The sequence below is a fragment of the Schistocerca serialis genome, chromosome 3 (assembly GCF_023864345.2).
Source record: "Schistocerca serialis cubense isolate TAMUIC-IGC-003099 chromosome 3, iqSchSeri2.2, whole genome shotgun sequence".
Classification (NCBI taxonomy): Eukaryota; Metazoa; Arthropoda; class Insecta; order Orthoptera; family Acrididae; genus Schistocerca; species Schistocerca serialis.
The window spans coordinates 798,269,160-798,293,985 of record NC_064640.1 but is presented as its reverse complement, the minus strand read 5'-3'; the positions used below and the strand labels follow the sequence as shown (position 1 = coordinate 798,293,985).

Sequence of the window (24,826 nt, the reverse complement as noted above, 5' to 3'; positions counted from 1 at the left end):
TTCGCAGACCACATACACTGCTTCATGACGATCATGTTTTCCGACAGCAGTGGTATTTTTCTGCAGGATAATGTTACAAGGACAGGAATGTGATGGAGTGGTTCGAGGAACACAGTGGGGAGATCCAGTTGATGTAATGGACCGCCAACGTGCCAGATTTGAACTCGATCGAACACGTCTGGGATGGGATTGAACGTGGCGTCGGAGCTCATAGCCGCGCCCCTCCCCACTCCGTACTTTACGGGAATTAGATGACTTGGGTGTGCTGGTGTGGTGCCATCTCGCTGTAGTGACATACCAAAGCCTTACTGCTTCCGCGCCATTACACGTCGCCGCTGTTATCCTTGCCAACGGCGGGCATACTGGGTATTACATAGGTAGTTATAATGGACCAAGAGGGATACTTTTTGTCTCTTGAGCAGTGACCGAACGAGGTGGCCCAGTGGTTAGCACACTGGACTCGCATTCGAGAGGACGACGGTTCAAACCCGTGCCCGGCCATCATAATTTAGATTTTCCGTGATTTCCCTAAATCGCTTCAGGCAAACGCTGGGATGGTTCTCCTGAAAGGGCACGGTCGACTTCCTTCTCTAATCCGATGGGACCGAGACCTTGCTGTTTGGTCTCCTCCCCCATACCAAGCAACCAACCTTGAGTAATGTTCATTATGTTGCTCAGATGATAGTGCTGCGAAAAAGAAGAAACGTAACATATATTATTATTTATAATAGTGAAAGAAAATATTCTTAGAAGTTACCTTGAAACAGTATATAGTAGTAAAATAATACATTTAAAAATATGAGAATATGTTGATAATTCTACAGGACCTGCACGACGTTATACTGTTCCTGATTGGGTATTTTCTTCTCATGGAGTTGTGTACCTCCTGTGTTACTGGAAGGACTTCTTTTGCGACACCCTGTAAATCGAACTAGTGCTCTGACAGGTGACAGAACCGTAGTGAAACATAAAAATGGCGCCTACGCAAGACAGGCGTTACAAGCAACGTGTTGTAATTCAATTCTTGGCTGCGGAAAAGAAACTGGTAAACATCCATAATCGTCTGTGTGCAGTGTATGGTAATGATTCTGTTGATAATAGTGCTGCTGGGCAGTTGGAGAGAGAATTAAAGCGTCAGGAAGTGCTGAAACTCTGCTCATGATCGGCCACGTTCAGGACGTCCTGTCACAGCCACTGCTTCCAACATGGTGAACTGCGTGCGGAAGCCATTATTGATGCAGTCAGGCCTATCACAATTGGCTCTAAAGCTATCGGTGAGCATTGGAATTTGGAAGTCCGTGTGCAATGATTGAGATTCTTGGATGTTCAAAAGTGTGCCTGAGATGGGTGTCACGAATGCCCACAATAGACCAGAAGATACAAAGAAAAGCCATTTCATCTGCACTGTTGTGCAATTTGATTCCAATTGAAAAGCCTCTCTGTCACAAAGGGTAAACCATTAAGTCAGAGGCGTATATAAAGAATCATTTCCTCAGTGTTCGGTCGGACAGGAATCCAAAAGGTATCTTGCTCCAACGCAACAATGCACGCCCACATACAGGTCTCAAAATCCGGAAGCATATCACCAAATTGGATTTGACATCATTGCCTCATCTACCCTCGGTCTGTCATGAAGTATTCTCTTCGTGAGACACACTTTGAAGATGATAGAGTGTAATTCACTGGTGGCCAAGCGGCTATTGGTGCCAGCCCAGCCCGTGGAAGAAATTCGTTGAACAGAGAAAGAGATGCTCGCATTGTATTTGCAAAAACAACACGTGCCTATACAATCAATCATATTAAGTACAAATATTTTTAAAAATGCTTGCTAATAGTGTTTGTGGATATTAACACACTAAATTTCAAACAATCGAAAGAGCTGTCTTAGCCGAAAAGAAGAAAGTTTCCTATAGTAGTTTGTCAAAAGGGATTGCCTGTCTCATTGCCATATTTTGTTTCTCTATTCTTTCTCATAATAATATTAATAAATGACTCTTGTCGATTATGGATGTATTAGAACACTGCAGAAGTTGAAACTGAAGGAAATGTATGATGAATTGGCTGCAACCAGTTACTTTTATTGGCGTTTATTTTTCCATGATGACATTTCAAGATGCGCGATATCTCATTTTCAGACATTTACTTTTAATTACGTGTCGTGAACGTCGCTTCTTTTTAACGGCGTTACAAAATTATGCAGCGGAAGTTTTTGAGACAGCTGTTGTAAAACGTCATATGTATAGAGGCAATATTCACGACGCGCCAGTACGAGTAAATGTCTGTAGATGGGGTAAACGTAAATTGAATAGACCTCCAAAAAAAAAAAAAAAAAAAAAAGCGTGGTTTGAGGCATAGTTGGCGTGGCATTCTTCCTGGGTACAATTCTTATCGGTCTGTTTACCATAAATATTGACGTCACTGACGATATAATTTGGTTTTTGTACTATAGGGGCGTTGCTGTCGCGTCACGTGAGGAGGTGACCCACGAGCTTCAGTAAGTATGTGAATGAATGGAGAACAAAGGTTGCTCATGCCTGGTATATAATTCATGCAATGGAAACATGGCTCGAGCAAGCACAGGACTAGAGCCTTTACCAACAGGGAATACACACGCTTATACATTGCCAGCGTAAGGCCATAGAACGTGAGTATATCTCTTAAGAATAAATATGTTTTGAGAAAAAATAATTGTGTAGCATTATTTAATGACACTCGTTCATTGCCTGCGGCCTTAAGTAAACGAACTTTTGAAACTTTCTGGCAGATTAAAACTGTGTGCCGGACCGAGACTCGAACTCGAGACCTTTGCCTTTCGGTCCCGAGTTCGAGTCTCGGTCCGGCACACAGTTTTAATCTGCCAGAAAGTTTCATATCAGCGCACACTCAGCTGCAGAGTGAATATCTCATTGTGGAAACGAACTTTTGTCTGTTTCTTGTCTTTCTACTTTTATGCATTAATTTGTAAATCGCCGAACACGAAACATAAGATGCCATAAATGATTAATTTATTGATGATGTGAGGCGTCCACTTTGGGATCTCTCTAACTTATATGATTACAACAGAGAATGGTTTACCGTTTCCTGAAAAGTCGGGAACTTCATTCAGAGAGGTGAGGATGTGGAGAAATAGTTACCAGTCAATAAAGCGTACATTCCAAGAGCACATGATGCAACGGAACTAACAAAACGTAAAAAACGGAAATAAAGACTGCGTTCGTTTTGATTGTATGTTTATCTTCTTTTTTTTTGTTAGTATCTACTGGAACTTTGGTATGTCTGATATGTATAGAAGCATTTAGCGGGCTCTTGGAACGGCTGGGTGGATGCAATTACAGGAGCGGCGTGTTTTTGTGGCTGATGAGCCGGTCGCAGGCCGGAGAGGCGGGTTTCCCGGGCGCCAGTGGGTACACCATTGTCTGACGGCCGCGTCTCGGGAAGTAGCCTAATTTGTTTTCGCCTCGCAGACTCCATTTAACTTTTTTATGCGTCTGTCATGCTTTCAGAGACTGTTTGTCTAACTCTGATTTGCGCGCTTCTGATCGCCGTGTTTTTTTAAATTTTTTTAATGAGAAAAGAGGTCCAGTTGCGGCGTGTAATTGAAATGCTGCAAACGTCATTTCCCAGTTGAAGCTACAGATGGGAAGTGATGTTTCCGTCGCGCTGGTTTGTCCCCCGTCGTGAAAGAGAAGCTTCAGCAATAAACTGCTTTTCCGCAGTTACCACGTTTTACTGCCATCAAAACTAAAATCGTATATAAAATATAGCTGGTTTCATGTTGTTTGGTGAACGATTCAACACTGTTTTGTTACAATTTTGATTAATATTTTTATTACAATGAAATGAATACCCGTAGCTGCATACAGGCGTTGATATAAGTCAACGGGGACAGTTGAAAATGTGTTCCCGACCGGGACTAAAACCCGGAATCTCCTGATTTTACATGGCAGATGTCCGCAGCTCGTGGTCGTGCGGTAGCGTTCTCGCTTCCCACGCCCGGGTTCCCGGGTTCGATTCCCGGCGGGGTCAGGGATTTTCTCCGCCTCGTGATGACTGGGTGTTGTGTGCTGTCGTTAGGTTAGTTAGGTTTAAGTAGTTCTAAGTTCTAGGGGACTGATGGCCATAGATGTTAAGTCCCATAGTGCTCAGAGCCATGGCAGACGCTCTATCCATCTGAGCCACCGAGGACACAGAGGATAGTGCGACTGCAGGGACTTACCTCTGGCAAGCCTCCCGTGAGACTCACATTCCGAACTTACTGCCCTGCACTGTATTCATAGTTCGCCTGCCCATTATACTCATTAATCGCGGCTTTTTGCTGATTCCCGTAAGAGTTCGGGCACTGTGTGCGCATCCGCACAGAAGAAGATACTTTTATTTCCAGAAATGTGAGATGGGCATGAGGATAAAACTCGAGCGGAACTATTTATGTGTTGATTTGAAGCAAGCAGTCTACACTGTCTAATTTCATATCTCTGCTAGTTTGCTTTTATTTAGTAGAATAATGGAGTCTAGCATGTCGACATTAATCGAATGCCGTGCGTGGTGATCTGCGAGATGACCGAATTCCAGGACTTCATTTACCGTGTTGTGTCGTAGCAGAAAATCACCACTGACCATGATGCGGATTTTTGCATTCTGCCATTTTTGAAAATGGTAACTAAAGTGTGACAAGAGTAATGACTTGGGAGAACAGGGGAGACCTCCTAGTGTGGACGTCACAGTGTGTTGTAGAGAAAGTTTCGACAGTGTGTCTGATCTCACAGTATCAACAGCTCTCCCGTATTTAAACGCCGCTATTAGCGTGCTGTAGTCTGATTCAGTTTGAACCAACCACTGTTTATCAAACCATAATCAAAATGGTTCAAATGGCTCTGAGCACTATGGGACGTAACATCTGAGGTAATCAGTCCCCTAGACTTAGAACTGCTTAAACCTAACTAACCTAAGGACATCACACACATCCATGCCCGAGGCAGGATTCGAACCTGCGACCGTAGCAGCAGCGCGGTTCCGGACTGAAGCGCCTAGAACCGCTCGGCCACAACGGCCGGCTAAACCATAATCATTAGTGAGTTTTTATCTATGAAAGAGCTAATATCACGTATACTCGTAGATATGACAAGTGATTGTGAGCGTTTAGAAATAGTGGTGAAGAATCTGGCTGCTGTTCGCGAGTCGTGAAAGCTGTGTTGGCCAATGTCGATAAGCTTCATGTGGCCGCTGCGAATTGCGCCGGTGAGGAAGTGACAGGGAGGTCTCCCATTGTGAAGGCAACTTGCCAGATACTCCATTATACCGACAGAACCCTGGTCACCAAGCGGTCACGTTACGAAAGCTGACGAGACGTGGATTGATCTGGAGCTGTTTGTGGTGTGGAAGGTTGCATGTGGGTAATGGCTCTAAAGAATAGGTGAGAGTCATTGCCTCGTGTGGATAATGAAACAGAACTCATGGGCCTTGCCTCCCAGGTCGTGCAGCGGTCTGTACTCTGTCGCGGTCAAGGCACTGACAGGGGGGAATGAAGGGGCTGATAGTTGTAGGCAGTACCAGTATCCGGCGCGTGATGGCCTCTCTCAGAGAAATACAGTGACAGGAGGAAACGAACCGAAGTACAGATGTCGCGTATACTGGGAAGAATTTTACGCCTGGTGGAAGAGTCCATCCTGTATGCAGTGGAGAGCACAGAATGTAGTCAGATGCAGATCGTAGCTCATGTCGCCACTAATGACGTGTGTCGCCTAGGTTCTGGCGAGGAGACATCACCAACTTGACCTCATATTTGAAGGAGAAAAAAAAGGACACTAAGAAGATATCAGTGCTAGCTGTCGATCCCGCGCGATATGACCAACTGAAAGTATAGCTTTTAAACTTGGTGCGCGTCGGTTGTTTGCCATTCGCTCCGTCCCACTGCAGCCACCTAATGCCCGAGTGCCAAGTACTGTACAGCGGAGTCAGGAAGACATTTGTGTTCATGGCGTCGGTGAACCAACAAACTATTGTGCTTTGTTCATTGTGTGAAAGTGTGCGATTTCCAAACAGTAGCTAGTGCCATAGATCTCTCTGCTTTGAACACTTGTATACTGCGATCCCTAAATGCAATGTAAATTAATTAAATGAATTAGTGCGTCGTTAAAGAAGTAGCGTAGCGCTTTTACTTATTAGCATCGCTGTTGTACTTTATTTTCTTCGAATTGAATAGCTGACACTGTTTAAGTGAAGGAGTTCCATTATTCTGTAACGTGATTGGCATGATTAAATTGTCAATCGAAGACCATTAACTCCATTTCATAATAATACTTCAGTTGCTAAAGTTTATTCATTTTGATTTTCAGGCTTGGTATTGAAAAAATATGTGCGTTAGGTTGACGTATTACGTATTCTTTTCGTGAAACGACATTTTCTCCAACAAGGATTAAAATCACTTTCGGCAACCGTGTTACACTCCTTCCAAATCTTCCCATGTGAGGACGACGGATCAAATCTGCGTCCGGCCATACAAATTTAGATCTTCCGTGATTTCACTAAATCGCTCCAAGTAGATGCGGGGGTAGTTCCTTTGTAAGCTCACGGCCGATTTCCTTCCCCAACCTTGAAACATCCTGAGCTTGTGCTCCGCCTCTAATGGCGTTGATGTCGACAGGGCGTTAAACCCCAATCTTCCTTCCATCCTTCCTTCAACATCCCGTACTAGGAAGGCACTGATTGTCATTCGCTGTACAGCACTTGGCGCTCGGGCATTAGGCGGCTGCAGTGGGGCAGAGTGAGTTACAGAAAACAGATACGCGCAAAGCTGTACAGTCAGAAGGTCATAACTGCATACTATCAGAATTATGGCCCAAATATTCGCGCGAGATCGGTTTCCGTGCCTGATATGTAACAAGCGTGCTTTTTCTTCTCGTTAAAATATTTCCTTGTGAGACCATTCCCTGTTTTTTTTTTTCGGAAACTGACGGAAGTGGTGAAGACAGCTAGTGTCAGTCGTGAAGTCTTTGCACAACTCTCCATTTACACCTTCGTTCTGAGAATTAATAGGGGTCCTGTGGCCTGTAGCTACATCGGAAAATGCCACTCGTACGACAGAATACGTGTGGAATGAACCCTCTTCTCATATAAGGCGAAACCCCAAGATTCTCTGTAGAATATCCAGCATCAGATAAACCAATTATTTCAAAAGTTCGGTTAACATATCCGGATTGTGAAAATACCAAAATTTTAATTATCTGCCGGAGCATTCGCAGCAAAGTCCCAGAATTCACTTCGCTCGTAGACAGCAGTCACCCCCACATCATACTAGAAACTAGCCGAAAGCCACAATACAGGAATTTTCGTAAACACGTTGAGCTTACGTCGAAAAAGTAGATTACACTCACCAGCAGGAGCTGTGTTTACAGCCACACGGAGAAACATTAGGTCAAGTGATGTCAAAAATGAATCCGACTGCGAACTACGTTATGCAAAAAGAGTAACAGGGATCAGTTAATTTAAATTAAAAAGCGTATTTTTCTACCGGCCGCCAGATTGAAACGTCTATCGTAAAGTCATCCAGAGATAGCCTAAACTCGATAGCTACCAAGCACACAATGGTAATACATGATGACTTCAACGTGTCCAGTATCGACTGGGAAAACAACGCATACGTTGTCGGCGGTAAGGACAGACAGGATTGCGAAATAATGCTGCCGCCGGAGTGGCCGTGCGGTTCTAGGCGCTACAGTCTGGAACCGAGCGACCGCTACGGTCGCAGGTTCGAATCCTGCCTCGGGCATGGATGTGTGTGATGTCCTTAGGTTAGTTAGGTGTAAGTAGTTCTAAGTCTATGGGACTGATGACCTCAGATGTGCTTAGAGCCATTTGAACCTGCTATGAAAAGAAATGGCATCCCAGAACATCACTCCTGGTTGTCTGGCCGTATGCCGGGCGACAGTCAGGTTGGTATCCCACCACTGTTCGGGGCGTCTCCAGACACATCTTCGGCCTGTAATCTCATTGAATGGAATAGAATTGTCTTCAGTGACTATGCCCGCTTCGAATCGAGCTCCAGTGATCAACGTGGAATCCCATTGATGCGAACAGAATTGTCTTCAGTGATGATCCCCGCCTCGAATCGAGCCCCGATGACCAGGAAGGACGTGTCTGGAGACGCAACGGACAGTGGTGGGATAAAAACTTGATTGTCGTCCGCCATACGGCCCGACAACCGGGAGTGATGGTATGGGATAACATTTTTCATAGCAGGACCTCTATAGTTATCATCCGCAGCACCGTTACAGCGCAGTAGTATGTCGACGATATTCCTCGCCCCGTTTCGATGCGCTATATGGCAATCCACCCTGGGATTACATTTCACAAGATAATGCCCGCCATCACACAGCGAGATATTCTACTGCTTGTCTGCCTGTTCGTCAAACCCTGCCTTGGCCAGCAAGGTCGCCGAATCTCTCCCCAGTTGAGAACGTTTGGAGTGTTAGGGACAGGGCCCTCCAACCAGCTCGTGATTCTGACTGTCTAACGCGCTAGTAGGACAGAATTTGTCCCGATATTCCTCAGGAGGGCATCCAGCAACTCTGTTAATCAGTGCCAAGCTGAATAACTGCTTGCAAAATGACCAGATGTACACCAACGCGTTATTGACTTGCTCAATTTGTGTAGGTCTTTCTCTTGTATTAATCTTCCAACTTTTATGAATTTGTTTGTCTGTACATGGGACATCACATGTATCGATTACCGTCCCATTTACATAATTCCTTAGTGCCGCGTCATTATTTTTTATTCTTTTAGTCGTAGAGTGTATTTATAATAGCAGTTCAACATTGCTGATTACTCGCTGATTACATAAATACCATCGAATACTTGTGAAATTGTATCTTAATATTCCTTTAAGTAATTCAAATTTCGAATCTTGAAACCAGTTTAATTCATCATTCCTTTCAGCAGGTGCTGGAGAACAATGATCATGTTTTATGCATACAACTGTGACCCAAACAAATCGGCTGAATTACTAGCACTAAAATATACATTATAATATTAAATTCGCCGTAATTTCGAAAATATTACGGACCAGTGTTGGAATCGACACAAAAATTCCTTTAGCATAAGAAACTTTACATATCAGTTCTCTGACGTTTTAAATTTGTTAATGTGTTTTATTTCGCTAAGAGGGCAGACAGAGTTTTGGAAATAACATTGGTCTCAAGTATGGTTGCTACAACGGTAATATACATTCAAGCAAATTGAATATGCAAAAGAAAAATCTGTTTTAAGATAATACTAATTTGCATGAAAATAGTGACACCCTTACGGCAGCTTAATGCTGTTATTAAGTACATGTTCACACTTAGTTTTTATGACCTTTTTTTCCCTTAAACTTTTGGGGAGAGGAATGTCTTTAAACGTGTTTTAGAAAAAAAGCAAGAAATCAGTTCAGAGTGAATTGATGTTGTGGTTGGTCTATTAGACCTGCAGTACTTTTAATTTCTGTGAATGCCGTTCAAATGTAGGTAGGCAGTAGTGCATAACATGTCAAATGTCAATTGTTACCGTGAGTGTCTGTTATAAATTGCTAACGAAATAAATATTGTGCTATGAAGAAAAGTTTTCACTTACCTGTATTTACATGGAACGTAGAACAACCTGACAACACAAAGAACTCTGGAACACAGAAACTTGGAACTGACTTCAACCATTAAAATTCGTGACACGACATTGATGAAACCTAAAAGTTGGATTTGTGGCACGGTTGAATGGAGGCTCAGACTTTATTTTTGACTACCTCAAGTAGAAGAAATGTCACACTCAGAACATCGGCACTCACTGGAAATACGGGCCCCGCAACGGACTGGTGACGTTACCCTAGTTGCCTTGCCCGATATAGTACATCGCGAACACTTTTTTAAGTCCTGGACCAGAAGAGAAATAAGTATCTCAATGGAAAGATATACACTAAAGTCCTTACGGTTGTCATTTGTTATCGACACCAGGAGTGTATTTAAAAGTGCAGCTATGAAGTATTAAACTGGCCTAAAATATTAACACGCTTCTTGTCGTTGGCCCCGAAGAACATGCAGTTTACGTCAGGAAAACACAGAACAATTATGGTTCATGTAACATCGTTCTAGATAAATACGCGCCAAGTAAATTAATAAAAGATAGCAAAATGCCACCGTAGTTCAATGATACCAGCTGTAGAAAATTGCGAAAGCAGAGACCAGAAAGTCTTTGGAAGTTCGGGCCCTACATAATGTCAGTTAACAGGTCAAAATCTTCCATTCAATCTGTCATAGACCTATCTGATGTAGAAACTGAAGATAGCAGACACAACACAAAAATATCAAATTCAGAATTTAAAGTGCATTTACGCCTGTTTATACTGCCATACCAATGTTAGAGCACCGCAAAGACTCACGAACGAGAGATGTCAATATTACCACCCTCGGTATTCGCATTGAAGGCGAACAAGGCATGAGGTTCAAAAATGGCTCTGAGCACTATAGGACTCAACATCTTAGGTCATAAGTCCCCTAGAACTTAGAACTACTTAAACCTAACTAACCTAAGGACATCACACACACCCATGCCTGAGGCAGGATTTGAACCTGCGACCGTAGCAGTCCCGCGGTTCCAGACTGCAGCGCCAGAACCGCTAGACCACCGCGGCCGGCAAGGCATGAGGCATTGATGGAACTCCACTTCGATACTCTGCGGAATCAGCTCCTTTGCTAGCTCAGGTTTAACAATTATCACTTTCGTAGTGAGAAGTCGCTCATGACGGGGAAAAAAACTCCGGCCACTCCTGTTTACAAAAAGGGTGATGGACCTGATACACTGAATTACAGACCAATATCGCTGATGTCCGCTTGTTGCAGGATCTTAGAGCATATTCTAAGCTCAAACGTTATGACCTTCCCGGAGGAAAACAAGTTTCTCTCAAAGAATAATCACAGATTCAGGAAAAACCACTCGTGTGAAACATCCTGCTGTATTTGTGCTCGACATGCAGATTACTAAAAGCCACAAAGGAATTAATGACATTAGCTGCCAGTGGGCATTGATGAAATTAATGGGGAAAGTTGAAAATTTGTGATGACCGTGATTCAAACCCAGATCTCCTGCTTACTAGGCAGATGCACTGACCACTGCGCCATCCGGACACAGTGATCATCGTAATTGCACGGACTACCCTAGCACGCCTCCCATCACGCCCAAATTCTCAACTTACCCACACACTACCGATGAAGTACCCCTTGCCCATTATTCTCTTTACTCGCAGCATTTCGCCGATTCCCGTAAGAGTTAGAGTGTGATCTCCAGCTGCACTGAAGGGAACATTGGCCGTTCTGGCCTTAGTTATACAGGGTGGTCCATTGATCGTGATTGGGTCAAATATCTCACGAAATAAACGTCAAACGAAAAAACTACAAAGAACGAAACTCGTCTAGCTTGAAGGGGAAACCAGATGGCGCTATAGTTGGCCCACTAGATGGCGCTGCCATGGGTCAAACGGAGATCAACTGCGTTTTTTTTAAATAGGAAGCCCCATTTTTTATTACATATTCGGGTAGTACGTAAAGAAATATAACTGATTTAGTTGTACCACTTTTTTCGCTTTGTGATAGATGGCGCTGTAATAGTCACAAACATATGGCTCACTATTTTAGACGAACAGTTGGTAACAGGTAGGTTTTTTAAATTAAAATACGGAACGTAGGTACGTTTGAACATTTTATTTCGGTTGTTCCAATGTGATACATGTACCTTTTGTGAACTTTTCTGAGAACGCATGCTGTTACAGAGTGATTACCTGTAAATACCACATTAGTGGAATAAATGCTCAAAATTATGTCCGTCGACCTCAATGCATTTGGCAATACATGTAACGACATTCCTCTCAACAGCGAGTAGTTCGCCTTCCGTAATGTTCGCACATGCATTGACAATGCGCTGACATACGTTTTCAGGCGTTGTCGGTGGATCACGATAGCAAATATCCTTCATCTTTCCCCGCAGAAAGAAATCCGGGGACGTCAGATCCGGTGAACGTGCGGGCCATGGTATGGTGCTTCGACTACCAATCCACCTGTCATATAATATGCTATTCAATACCGCTTCAACCGCACGCGAGCTATGTGCCGGACATGCATCATGTTGGAAGTACATCGCCATTCTGTCATGCAGTGAAACATCTTGTAGTAACATCAGTAGAACATTACGTAGGAAATCAGCATACGTTGCACCATTTAGATTGCCATCGATAAAATGGGGGCAATTATCCCTCCTCCCATAATGCCGCACCATACATTAACCAGCCAAGGTCGCTGATGTTCCACTTGTCGCAGCCATCGTGGATTTTTCGTTGCCCAATTGTGCATATTATGCCGATTTACGTTACCGCTGTTGGTGCATGACGCTTCGTCGCTAAGTAGAACGCGTGCAAGAAATCTGTCATCGTCCCGTAATTTCTCTTGTGCCCAGTGGCCGAACTGTACACGACGTTCAAAGTCGTCGCCATGCAATTTCTGGTGCATAGAAATGTGGTAAGGGTGCAATCGATGTTGGTGTAGCATTCTCAACACCGACGTTTTTGAGATTCCCGATTCTCGCGAAATTTTTCTGCTAATGATGTGCGGATTAGCCGCGACAGCAGCTAAAACACGTACTTGGGCTTCATCATTTGTTGCAGGTCGTGGTTGACGTTTCACTTGTGGCTGAACAATTCCTGTTTCCTTAAATAACGTAAATATCCGGCGAACGGTCCGAACACTTGGATGGTGTCGTCCAGGATACCGAGCAGCATACATAGCACACGCCCGTTGGGCATTTTGATCACAATAGCCATACATCAACACGATATCGACCCATCCCGCAATTGGTAAACGGTCCATTTTAACATGGGTAATGTATCACGAAGCAAATACCGTCCGCACTGGCGGAGTTTCACGTGATACCACGTACTTATACGTTTGTGGCTATTACAGCGCCATCTATCACAAAGCGAAAAAAGTAGTCCAATTAAAACATTCATATTGCTTTACGTATTACACGAATATCTAATAAAAATGGTGTTTCCTATTTTTAAAAAAAACACAGTTGATATCCGTTTGACCTATGCAGGGCCAACCATAGCGCCATCTGGTTTCCACGTTCAAGCTAGACGAGTTTCGTTCTTTGTAGTTTTTTCGTTTGATGCTTATTTCGTGAGATGTATGTCCCGGTCACTATCAATGGACCACCCTGTATATGTGGTGTGCGTACACTCCTGCGGGAATCGGCGAAACGCCGGATGTAATGAGGAAAATTGGCATGGGTACTATGTCAGTAGTGTGTTGGTACGTTGAGAATTTGGATCTGACGCGAGGTGTGTCAGAGTAGTTCATGCAGGTTCGATGGCCACTGTGTTCGCATGGTTTAGTGGTCAAAGTCTGTGCCTAGTGAGCAGGAGACCCGGGTTCGAATAACGGGCCGCGCGGGGTAGCAGTGCGGTCTAGGGCGGCTTGTCACGGTGCGCGCGGCTCCCCCCGTCGGAGGTTCGAGTCGTCCTTCGGGCATGGATGTGTGTCTTGTCCTTAGCGTAAGTTAGTTTAAGTTAAAATAAGTAGTGGGTAAGCTTAGGGACCGATGACCTCAGCAGTTTGGTCCCATAAGGTCTTATCAAATACCTCCACCTCCTCGAATTCCGGTGTGGCACATATTACGTCCTCTTAGATTCCCGAAAAGCATGCGACGCTGTGATACATTGTCGACTACGGAGTATCTTTGCTAATATGTTATAGGCTCGATGAATATTTGACTAATAGATCCCAGTACGCTATACTGGACGGCAGATGTTCAGCAGAAAGGAAAGTAACAGTGGGTATGCTGCAAAGAAGCGTAATGGAATTTCGAATGTATTCTACATACATGATCTAATTATTAGATATAATTAGCTATACTATAAGATTTCTGATTGACGAAGCTGTTGTCTACAGAAAGGTATCGCCTTAGGGCGTTGAAGTGAAGTTCATAATTTCCAGTCAATGTAATGAAGGGTTGCTTGCTTTAACTGAGGATAAGATATTACTCATAATAAAGAGAAGGAAGCCAGTAGCATCCAGTTACAAGGTCAGTGGTGCAAATGTTGAACGCGTCACATAATACAAGTTTTTGGAGATACAGCTGAACTTCATTCCATGCTCCTTCAAATCTGTGCCAAAATTCATCCAAAATGCTGTGTAGTGGCGCTCCAGTTTCTTGGGAACCTACGATCAAATGTATTCAGTTGGTGGGAGAACTAGATCAAGCGCTGGACAACAATGGAACACTGTCAGTATGGAGGTAGGTTCAAAAATGGCTCTGAGGACTATGGGACTTAACATCTGAAGTTCAAAAATGGTTCAAATGGCTCTGAGTAATACGGGACTTAACTGCTGAGGTCATCAGTCCCCTAGAACTTAGAACTACTTAAACCTAACTAACCTAAGGACATAACACACATCCATGCCCGAGGCAGGATTCGAACCTGCGACCGTAGCGGTCGTGCGGTTCCAAACTGTAGCGCCTAGAACCGCTCGGCCACTCCGGCCGACTATGGAGATAGGTGAGGACAGCAACGATACATACGCCCTTCCGTTATTTTGTTGAAAGACAATGTCACAAAGACCTCCAAGATACGGAATAGCCACCGACCATAACACGTCAGAAATGTAACGGCTGCTGTCCAAACTACCAGCTATGCGACCCAGGGGTGGTTGTTTTGTGTACACTATGGCTCCCCATGCCATCATACCAGGTTGTTAATGCTGTACGCAGATGAGGGACTCGTCTGGAAAGACAACACGGTGAGCCGCCCCCCCTCCCCCCCCTGTCTAATGTTGTCGTCGGACACAGCGTTGTCGGCGAACCACTCTCTGCTGCCGCGTCAAGGGAAGCCACAACAACTGTCGGCGTGCTGACAGTCCATAGTACTCCAGACGTCATCCTACTGACCGTTTGACTATTTGTCTCGCTGCAAACCATCCCTTACCTGACTCAGGGTATGTGACGTGGATGTACTATCTTGCACGGCGTAGAGAACAATATGTCTGTTTTCACGGGCTTTAGTCACATGGGACTGTTACGATCTTGCATGGCGTTCAGTATTGACCTCCTGTTATAATCACCAAATACTAGACCGGATTGAACGAAGACATTGAAGCAATTCAGAGTCAGTCTGCTAGATTTGTGACCCGTAGGTTCGAACAACACGTAAATGTTACGGAGATACTTCCTGAACTCAAATGGGAATCCCTGGAGTGAAGGCGACGCTCTTTTTGAGAAACACTATTGCCAAAATTTAGATAATCGGCATTCGACGCTGACTGCCTACCGATTCTACTGGCGCCAAGATACATTGCCCTTAAGGACCACGAAGATAACGTACGAGAAATTAGGGCTCATACGGTCGCATATAGGCCGTCGTTTTTCCCTTGCTTTACTCTGACATCGATCTGTTGTAGAATTTTAGAACATGTTTTTTGCTCGCGTATCAGGTCATTTCTGGAAACCCAGAGTCTACTCTGTAGGAATCAACATGGATTTCGGAAACAGCGATCGTGTGAGACCCAAATGGCTTTATTTGTTCATGAGACCCAGAAAATATTAGATACAGGCTCCCAGGCATATGTCATTTTCCTTGACTTCCGGAAGGCGTTCGATACAGTTTCGCACTGTCGCCTGATAAACAAAGTAAGAGCCAATGGAATATCAGACCAGCTGTGTGGCCGGATTGAAGAGTTTTTAGCAAACAGGACACAGCATGTTGTTCTCAATGGAGAGACGTCTACAGACATTAAAGTAACCTCTGACGTGCCACAGGGGAGTGTTATGGGACCATAGCTCTTCACTATATATATATATATATATATATATATATATATATATATATATATATATATATATATATATATATATATATGACCTAGTAGATAGTGTCGGAAGTTCCATGCGGCTTTTCGCGGATGATGGTGTAGTATACAAAGAAGTTGCAGCATTACAAAGTTGCAGCGAAATGCAGGAAGATCTGCAGCAGATAGACACTTGGTGCAGGGAGTGGCAACTGACCCTTAACATAGACAAGAGTAATGTATTGCGAATACATAGAAAGAAGGATCCTTTATTGTATCGTTATATGATAGCGGAACAAACACTAGTAGCAGTTGCTTCTGTAAAATATCCGGGTTTATGCATACGGAACGATTTGAAGTGGAATGATCATATAAAATTAATTGTTGGTAAGGCGGGTGCCAGGTTGAGATTTATTGGGAGAGCCCTTAGAAAATGTAGTCCATCAGCAAAGGAGGTGGCTTACAAAACACTCGTTCGACCTATACTTGAGTATTGCTCATCAGTGTGGGATCCGTACCAGGTCGGGTTGACAGAGGAGATAGAGAAGATTCAAAGAAGAGCGGCGCGTTTCGTCACAGAGTTATTTGGTAAGCGTGACAGCGTTACGAAGATGTTTAGCAAACTCAAGTGGCTGACTCTGCAAGAGAAGCGCTCTGCATCGCCGTGTAGTTTGCTGTTCAGGTTTCGAGAGGGTGCGTTTCTGGATGAGGTATCGAATATATTGCTTCCCCCTACTTATACCTCCCGAGGAAATCACGAATGTAAAATTAGAGACATTCGAGCGCGCACGGAGGCTTTCCGGCAGTCGTTCTTCCCGCGAACCATACGCAACTGGAACAGGAAAGGGAGGTAATGACAGTGGCACGTAAAGTGCTCTCCGCCACACACCTTCCGCCACGCACCGTACGGTGGCTTGCGAAGTATCGATGTAGATGTAGAACTAAAAGTTTGGCGCCAACATAAAAGTAGCAGGAAGCGAACCCCGTACCACAGAAAAAAGTAGCTTTATTGAGGAGGCGTGCGTGCACTCTGCAACTGTCAGGTTTGAGGACATGGGTAGAATATAACAAACATAACGTGGCAAAACGATAACAATCAATTAAAAACCGTCTTTTAAAACAACGTACACAGTAAATATTCAACATAAGTTTGATGAGAAGACGTGGCTCTGAGGTAATAGTTCCAGACACTAGTCTTATCTAACACACTTCGACACTTGGCGTGGACTGTGGCAACGTGACGATACTTGTTGATAACTGCTGGTGACTCGTCAATAACTGCAAATGTGACAACTGGCTGAGTGAAGGTGTGCGGCCTCTTAAATCTGCGGTCGGCGGAAGAAAGTTCATCTGAGAACTAAGATGGGCATTCAGCAAGGAATGCAAAAAAATTTTTCGGTTAATTTCGGTTGAAAAAAATGCGGGCTTTTTTGTGGGACATAGTGGAATATTTCTGTTTCGGCCCATATAGTTTCATGACGTTCCGATAGGTGGTGGCGCTATACGTAGCCTTCAAAATGGCGTCTGTAACGGAGGTACGTTCCAAGCAGAGTCATTAAGTTTCTTTTGGCGGAAGACGAGAGCTTCGCAGATATACATAGGTGCATGTAAAACGTCTACTGCCTGCCTCTGTGGACGAGCGGTTCTAGGCGCTTCAGTCCGGAAGCCCGCTGCTGCTACGGTCGCAGGTTCGAATCCTGCCTCGGGCGTGGATGTGTGTGATGTCCTTACGTTAGTTAGGTTTAAGCAGTTGTAAGTCTAGGGACTGAAGACCTCAGATGTTAAGTCCCATAGTGCTGAGAGCCATTTGAACAACGTCTACTGAGACCTGTTAGTGAACAAAAGCACGGTGAGACGTTGGGCGATGCGTCTGTTCCGATCGCAACAATGTCGCGCAAACCTGTCCTGTCTTAAGCGTGTCGGCCGGCCGCACACACCTGTGACTTCTGCAGCGTTGGAACGTGCGGACACTCTCATTCGAGGTGATCAACGGATCACAATCGGACATCAAGCTGCTCCACTGGACGTCTCTGTTGGTAACGCTGACACACTCGTCCACCAGTTCTGGTACCCTAAGGTATGTGCCCACTGGGTTCCTGGCCGCCTACCGGAACCCCATAAAGAATAACGAAGGACCATCTGTGCTGAACCGCTTACGCGTTATGTGGCTTATCGTGACAATTTTTTGTCGAATATCGCCACATGCGATGAAATATGGATTCATCATTTCGAATCGGAAACAAAACGGCAATCCATGGAGTGGAGCCACACTACCTCTCCTCCGCAGAAAAGGTTCAAAGCCACACACTCAGCCTGCAAGGTTATGGTGAGGTCTTCTGGGACTCTGAAGGGATTATTACGTTTGATATTCTCCCTCATGGTGAAACAATTAACTTTATTGTCCGAACTTCAGAAAATTGAAGAAACTCACTTCAGCATGTTCGTCACCACAAAGATGCAAACGAACGTCTCCATGGCAAAGCAAGGCCTCATGTAACTCTGCGCAGCCGAGAGGCGCTCATAATACACTACTGGCCATTAAAATTGCTACACCAAGAAGAAATGCAGATACAGCTGTCCATGCAGCTTCAACACGATTCCACAGTTCATCAATAGTAGGGACTGGCATATTGTGACGAGCCAGTTGCTCGGCCACCATTGACCAGACGTTTTCATTTGGTGAGAGATCTGGAGAATGTGCTGGCCAGGGCAGCAGTCGAACATTTTCTGTATCCAGAAAGGCCCGTACAGGACCTGCAACATGCGGTCGTGCATTATCCTGCTGAAATGTAGGGTTTCGCAGGGATCTAATGAAGGGTAGAGCCACGGGTCGTGAAATGTAACGTCCACCGTTCAAAGTGCCGTCAATGCGAACAAGAGGTGACCGAGACGTGTAACCAATGGCACCCCATACCATCACGCCGGGTGATACGCCAGTATGGCGATGACGAATACACGTTTCCAATGTGCGTTCATCGCGATGTCGCCAAACACGGATGCGACCATCATGATGCTGTAATCAGAACTTGGATTCATCCGAAAAAATGACGTTTTGCCATTCGTGCACCCAGGTTCGTCGTTGAGTACACCATCGCAGGCGCTCCTGTCTGTGATGCAGCCTCAAGGGTAACCGCAGCCATGGTCTACGAGATGGTAGTCCATGCTGCTGCAAACGTCGTCGAAGCATTCGAAATGCTGCAAAAGTAGGAAGCGAGTTTGATTCCTCTGCGAAGATAACTATAGAAACTGAACTTGCAACACCTCCATCATTTCCACTAGTGACTGCAGATAAGCCACCTAAAGGTACTCGTGAAGACAAGCCAACACAATGCCGCCTTTTATCCAATAAAAACAACTGTAGATGGTTGTTGTCTTGCAAACGTCCCCATCTGTTGACTCAGGGATCGAGACGTGGCTGCACGATGCGTTACAGCCAAGCGGATAAGATGACTATCATCTCGACTGCTAGTGATAAGAGGCCGTTGGAATCCAGCACGGCGTTCCGTATTACCCTCCTGAACCCACCGATTCCATATTCTGCTAACAGTCATTGGATCTCGACCAACGCGATCAGCAATGTCGCGATACGATAAACCGCAATCGCGATAGGTTACAATCCTACCTTTATCAAAGTCGGAAACGTGATGGTACGCATTTCTCTTCCTTACACGAGGCATCACAACAACGTTTCACCAGGCAACGCCGGTCAACTGTTATTTGTGTATGAGAAATCGGTTGGAAACTTTACTCATGTCAGCATGTTGTAGGTGTCGCCACCGGCGCCAACCTTTTGCGCATGCTCCGAAAAGCTAATCATTTGCATAGCACAGCATCTTCTTCCTGTCGGGTAAATGTCGCGTCTGTAGCACGTCATCTTCGTGGTGTAGCAATTTTAATGGCCAGTTGTGTACTTCATTGGAGTGTTCTTTCTTATCGATCCTACAGCTCGGATCTCGCACCTTTCGACTTCCAATGACGGAAGCACTTAGCTGGAAGCAGTATGTGGATGATGTTGAGGTTATTGATGCAGTAAGACGTTGGCTCCGACATCGGCCAATAGGGTGGTACCATACGGGATACAGGCCCTCCCAGTAAGGAGGGTGAGGCCGTTGATTGAACCGAGGTTATGTTGAAATATAGGATTTTGTAGCTAAAAAAGTGTGGAATAATATCATGAATTGGAATCCTGAATAAAAGGAACTTGTTTTCAGAAAAAAGTATTCTGCTTTACGTATTGTGCGTCCCTTCCTATTTGCCGGATGATGAAAGTGGTCCCTGGTATCAGCGCCCACTGTGGATGCATACATAACTGTCAGCGAATAAATCAGACCATTTTAAATCGTATGGAGGAAGCATAATAGAGTTCCTGGTATCTGCTTCCTCTGTATGCGACTGTCATAACTGTGTGGCAGAACGGTGGAGACTGGCCTGGTGTGTGGCGCCCTTTGTATATATCGCTGTGTACAAAATCTAACGATGGACACAGCACACCCTGAACCTCTGTTCCATAGTCGCATGACAGCTGTGAGATCCCGAGCGACATGAGCAAAAAATATCGTGGAACGATAAATCGCGGTCTCCATAGGCGACATTCCTGCCGTTGTCGAATTCCGACAGGTGGTGATAGAAGTTTCTCTTTCTTATAGGTGGCTTAATTCGAATTCTCACTCACAACCGACATTTAGATGTTACTTCTAAATGAGAAAACAGTTATGTAATCCTTTCGTGTATGCAGGGTGCCCAGAAATTCCCATTACGAAGTTCTAGGATTTGTAGAGGGGAGTGAGTACATAATATTTTGCATAGGAACCCATGCGCGCAAACGTACCGTTTGTGTGCTACATCCGTTTGAAAACATTTTTGCTAGGTAGGTAAGCAACAGGGAAATCATGTTGAGGGATGGTGTCATCAGATCGTTTGATGTATTTTGACCTCTATCCTACCTCTCTGACCAAGTTCGAGGCTCATTCACGTGTCTTTGAGTGTTAGAGCAACATGGTTCAGTACACGTTAGCAGAATATACCGACATGATCCTTCTGAATGGCGAAGCTCAGGATAATGGAAGAACTGCTCGTCGCCTTTATCAAGATCGTTCTCCACAACGTCCGACTTCATCGCACATCCATTTTGCCACACTTATGCATTACAAAAGAAAGGCTACCTTTACCGTCAGCGGGCCTGACTGTGGTGCTCCAATGAGACGCCGCAAACTCGAGTTGGAAGAGGCCGTTTATGTACGGACTGTCCTCTCACCTGCAAGGCAAGTAGCGCTCTGCGCGCCTGCATTCAGCATTAATCCACTTGAAGGCATAGTCTTGCTGCTATAGGGGTTCACTCTATGCGTCCTCTGTGATGCTGTTCGGACTCCCAACTTCACTTTATCACGACAACCATCATCAGTGGTAAGCAGATTACTTGGGCAAGCCAAAGCATAACTATGCTCAACGAGACTGCTAAGGCCACAGCGGACTTCCACGGTCACACTGGGCTGTCTTTTTGAACGCACCTACTGCTTCTCTGCCCGAATGATGCCGCGCAACTGACTGCTGGCGACACCAAATGCTTCAACTGCAGACTCCACGATGGGTGCTGATGCGCCACCCGGCAGGTTCCTGCAAATGCGGACATGCAGTGGCTGCTACCAGGTCGCGCCAAGGAGGTTGAATCGCTGTAAAAGTCTTAGCAGTAAACGGTAGTTAATTTAATACTGTCTCATTGATGCCTTGGACGTGACACAGGTCCTCACCAACACCTTGGCACTCAACCATTCTGAACCCTCGTAGGGGGTTGCAACCGTGCTATGTCTGCATTTGCAGGAAAGCACTAAGTACCGCATCATTGCCTGTCGTGGAATTTGCACTGGATGTTGCCCGTGGTCAGTTCTGCAGTCAGTTCCGTGGTGTTCTGCAGGGCAGAGTGGTGGTCGGTGTGTTCCCACAGCTCAGCGTGATTGTGGACATCCGCTGTAGCCTCAGCACTCTCGTAGAGCATAATTGCATTTTGGCTTGCCCCAATAATCTGCACACCCCTGGTGACGGTTTTCATGATGGCGTGAAGGCAGAAGTTCGAGCAGTGACACAGTCTGAGGTGCGGTCCGAGTTTACAGCTGGTAAAGCGGTACACGCACTACCGAGGAGTGGCGCCACAGGGCACCCTGCTATCAAGTCGAACAGTCTGCCCTCAGACACATCAGTCTTTTACGTGGCCCTCATCTTCAGTCACCGCTGTGTCTAGCGGGAATGGCAGCTTGCAGAGTTGAAGTTCCCCTCCACAGCTGGATAGCTGCGGACTCATACAAGTAGGCTCCAAACTGGCAATGGATAGCAACACTTTATCGTACACTGAGATAACAAAACTCATGGGATACCTCCTAATATCGTGTCGGACCACCTTTTGCCCGGATTAGTGCAACAAATCGATGTGGCAAGGTGTCACCAAGTCAATGGAAGTCCCCTGCAGAAATACTGATCCATGCTGCCTCTACAACCGCACCATAATTGCGAAAGTGTTGCCGGTGTAGGATTTCATGCATGAACTGAACTCTCAATTATGTACCAGAAATGTTCCCTGGGATTCATGTCATCCCACATTTATTTCTATGGTTATTTCACGCAGTGTTGCTAGTCTGCTAGCACTGACAACTCTATGCGAACGCCACTGCTCTTGGTCATTAAGTGAAGGCCATCAGCCACTGTATTGTGTGTGATGAGTCAGTGCCTGAAATGTGGTTTCCTCGCACACTCTTGACACATTGCAGAATATTTAAGTAGCTAACGATTTATTTAATCGTATTGTGATTTTATACAATATACATATAAGACAAGATTAAACCTTAAAGTCAGTGTTTTTCAACCAGTTAATTAAGCTGGGTGTGAGAGTGAATAAGTCATCGGGAATTCCAGGGTATGAATGAAGTGGACAGCGTTGGACTAAATGTTCAATTGTCTGCTCTTCTTGATTGCATTCACACGTTGGTGAACTGACCCAGCCCCATTTGTACCTGAAGTAGCTATAACAGCCGACCGAAGTGGACGAGCGGTCCTAGGCGCTACAGTCTGGAGCCGCGCGACCGCTACGGTCGCAGGTTCGAATCCTGCCTCGGGCATTGATTTGTGTGATGTCCTTGTGTTAGTTAGGTTTAAGTAGTTCTAAGTTCTAGGGGACTGATGACCTCAGATGTTAAGTCCCGTAGTGCTCAGAGCCAGAGCTACAACAACCATGTCCAGTCCTTAACCTGTTGAGGCGGCACCAAAGTTTCCTCGGTCGGTCAAAACCTTTTGGCTTCTTTGTGGGATCAAGGTGATGGGCTCTCGTTCCCAATGTTTTTATTGACCATTCATGCTTCCAGCTTTCATTTAGATCAAATCCATCCACGATGAGTTTTCCAGCAGTAACACTTGCTGGTCTTCTTGATCGCAATCGTCGCTGTGGCAGATGACAGAGTTCCTGGTGCAGTGGTAGAGAAGGTGATACAGAGATTTTCTTGGCCTCCCTCAGTAGAGCTTGTTTCCGCCTTAAGTGAGGTGGAGGGATGTGACTCAGTACAGGTAACTCAGGTAACCAGTGGCATGGGGTTGATTTGCTAACCATATCCGGAATAGTGTGTCCGATCCGTCTGCCTCCAACTATCATTCCGCCTTCAGAGTCTGTTAATTCCCGTCTTGCGGCCATAATTACGTTGGAAACACTTTCACATGAACCATCTGACTACAAATGACAGCTCCACCAATGCACTGCTCTTTAATCCCCTGTGTCCACGATACTACTGCCATCTTTATATGTGCGTATCACTATCCCGTGTCTTCTCAGTGTATGTCACTAGGTCATCCTGCATCTAAGGGAGCTCGTCCTCTGTCTGTATCATTAATACAGGCGGAATGACCATATTCTGAGCCCTGATTGGAAGGAAGGAAGGAAGGAGAGGGTTATACAGTATAGTGGTTGATGACGTGACTCCCCTCGTACAGGTGACCAAATGTGCTCCAGCTATTCGAGCCTTCATTGTTCTGTGCTGGCATAAAGTTTAATTTCATAGCTTCAGTGGGTTCTTTTATGCAAGGTTTGCAGCCTGAAAGGCATTTTTGCATAGTCTTTAGCTGTAGTTGTCCCATTCTGCCCCATTAACAGAATGTTGTTATGCTTCATTTGCAGGGCTTTCATAGTGCCGAATCAGGTGTTTCTAACGGTCACTCTCTCTCAATTTGTGGCAATGTACGCTTCACTGTTTGTATTCCGGCGCCTCCGATCGTTTATACTCGTTACGCAACCATTGCGTGCTATGCAGGCGCGCTACGGCTGGATGTCGTTCTAGACAGCTGAAAAAAATCCTTTGCTCTAATATGCTGTGCAACACTGCAGAAGATAGTTTTTTTCCGTTCTGAAGTGCTGTGCCTAAGAAGACAATCGACTGATACTGCTGTAAAATGTGGTCCTTTATCAGTTATTTGTGTTTGCAACGTTTTTGACATTGGCAACTTCATATAAAAGTGTTCAGCATGTTGTTCAAGCATGTTGTATATGAGAGTGACGTGTTTTTGGCAGAACTGGGAGTTCGCTGATGATGAGACCAGCTTGTTTAATAGCTACCATTTCTCACACATTAATTTCTGTATTCAAATGTGTGTGAATTCCTAAGGGACCAAGCTGCTGAGGTCATCGGTCCCTAGACTTACACATTAGTTAAACTAACTTAAGCAAACTTATAATAAGAACAACACACACCCATGTCCGAGGGAGGACTCGGACCTCCGGCGGGAGGAGCCGCGCATTCCGTGCATGGTGCCTCAAACAGCGCGGCCACGCCGCGCGGCTCTTTAATTTCTGTTGTTGAATGTTACAATATAGTACGGAAACCTTTTTCTAGCTCCTGAGCCATTGCACATGTCCTCACACGGAAACTGATGTGCATTTATGATGTTTTGAATTTCCCACCTGGAGAGTTGAAATACCTCTATGCTGTAGGAAGTATGTT

The 24,826-nt window shown here is 45.1% G+C and overlaps 1 protein-coding gene across 1 annotated transcript in view; it reads left to right on the top strand.

Annotated features, from left to right (window-relative positions):
• Positions 1–24,826, top strand: part of LOC126470638 (probable ATP-dependent RNA helicase DDX31) — a 264,850-nt gene that overhangs the window by 170,808 nt on the left and 69,216 nt on the right. The gene's annotated exons all lie outside the window — the stretch shown is intronic.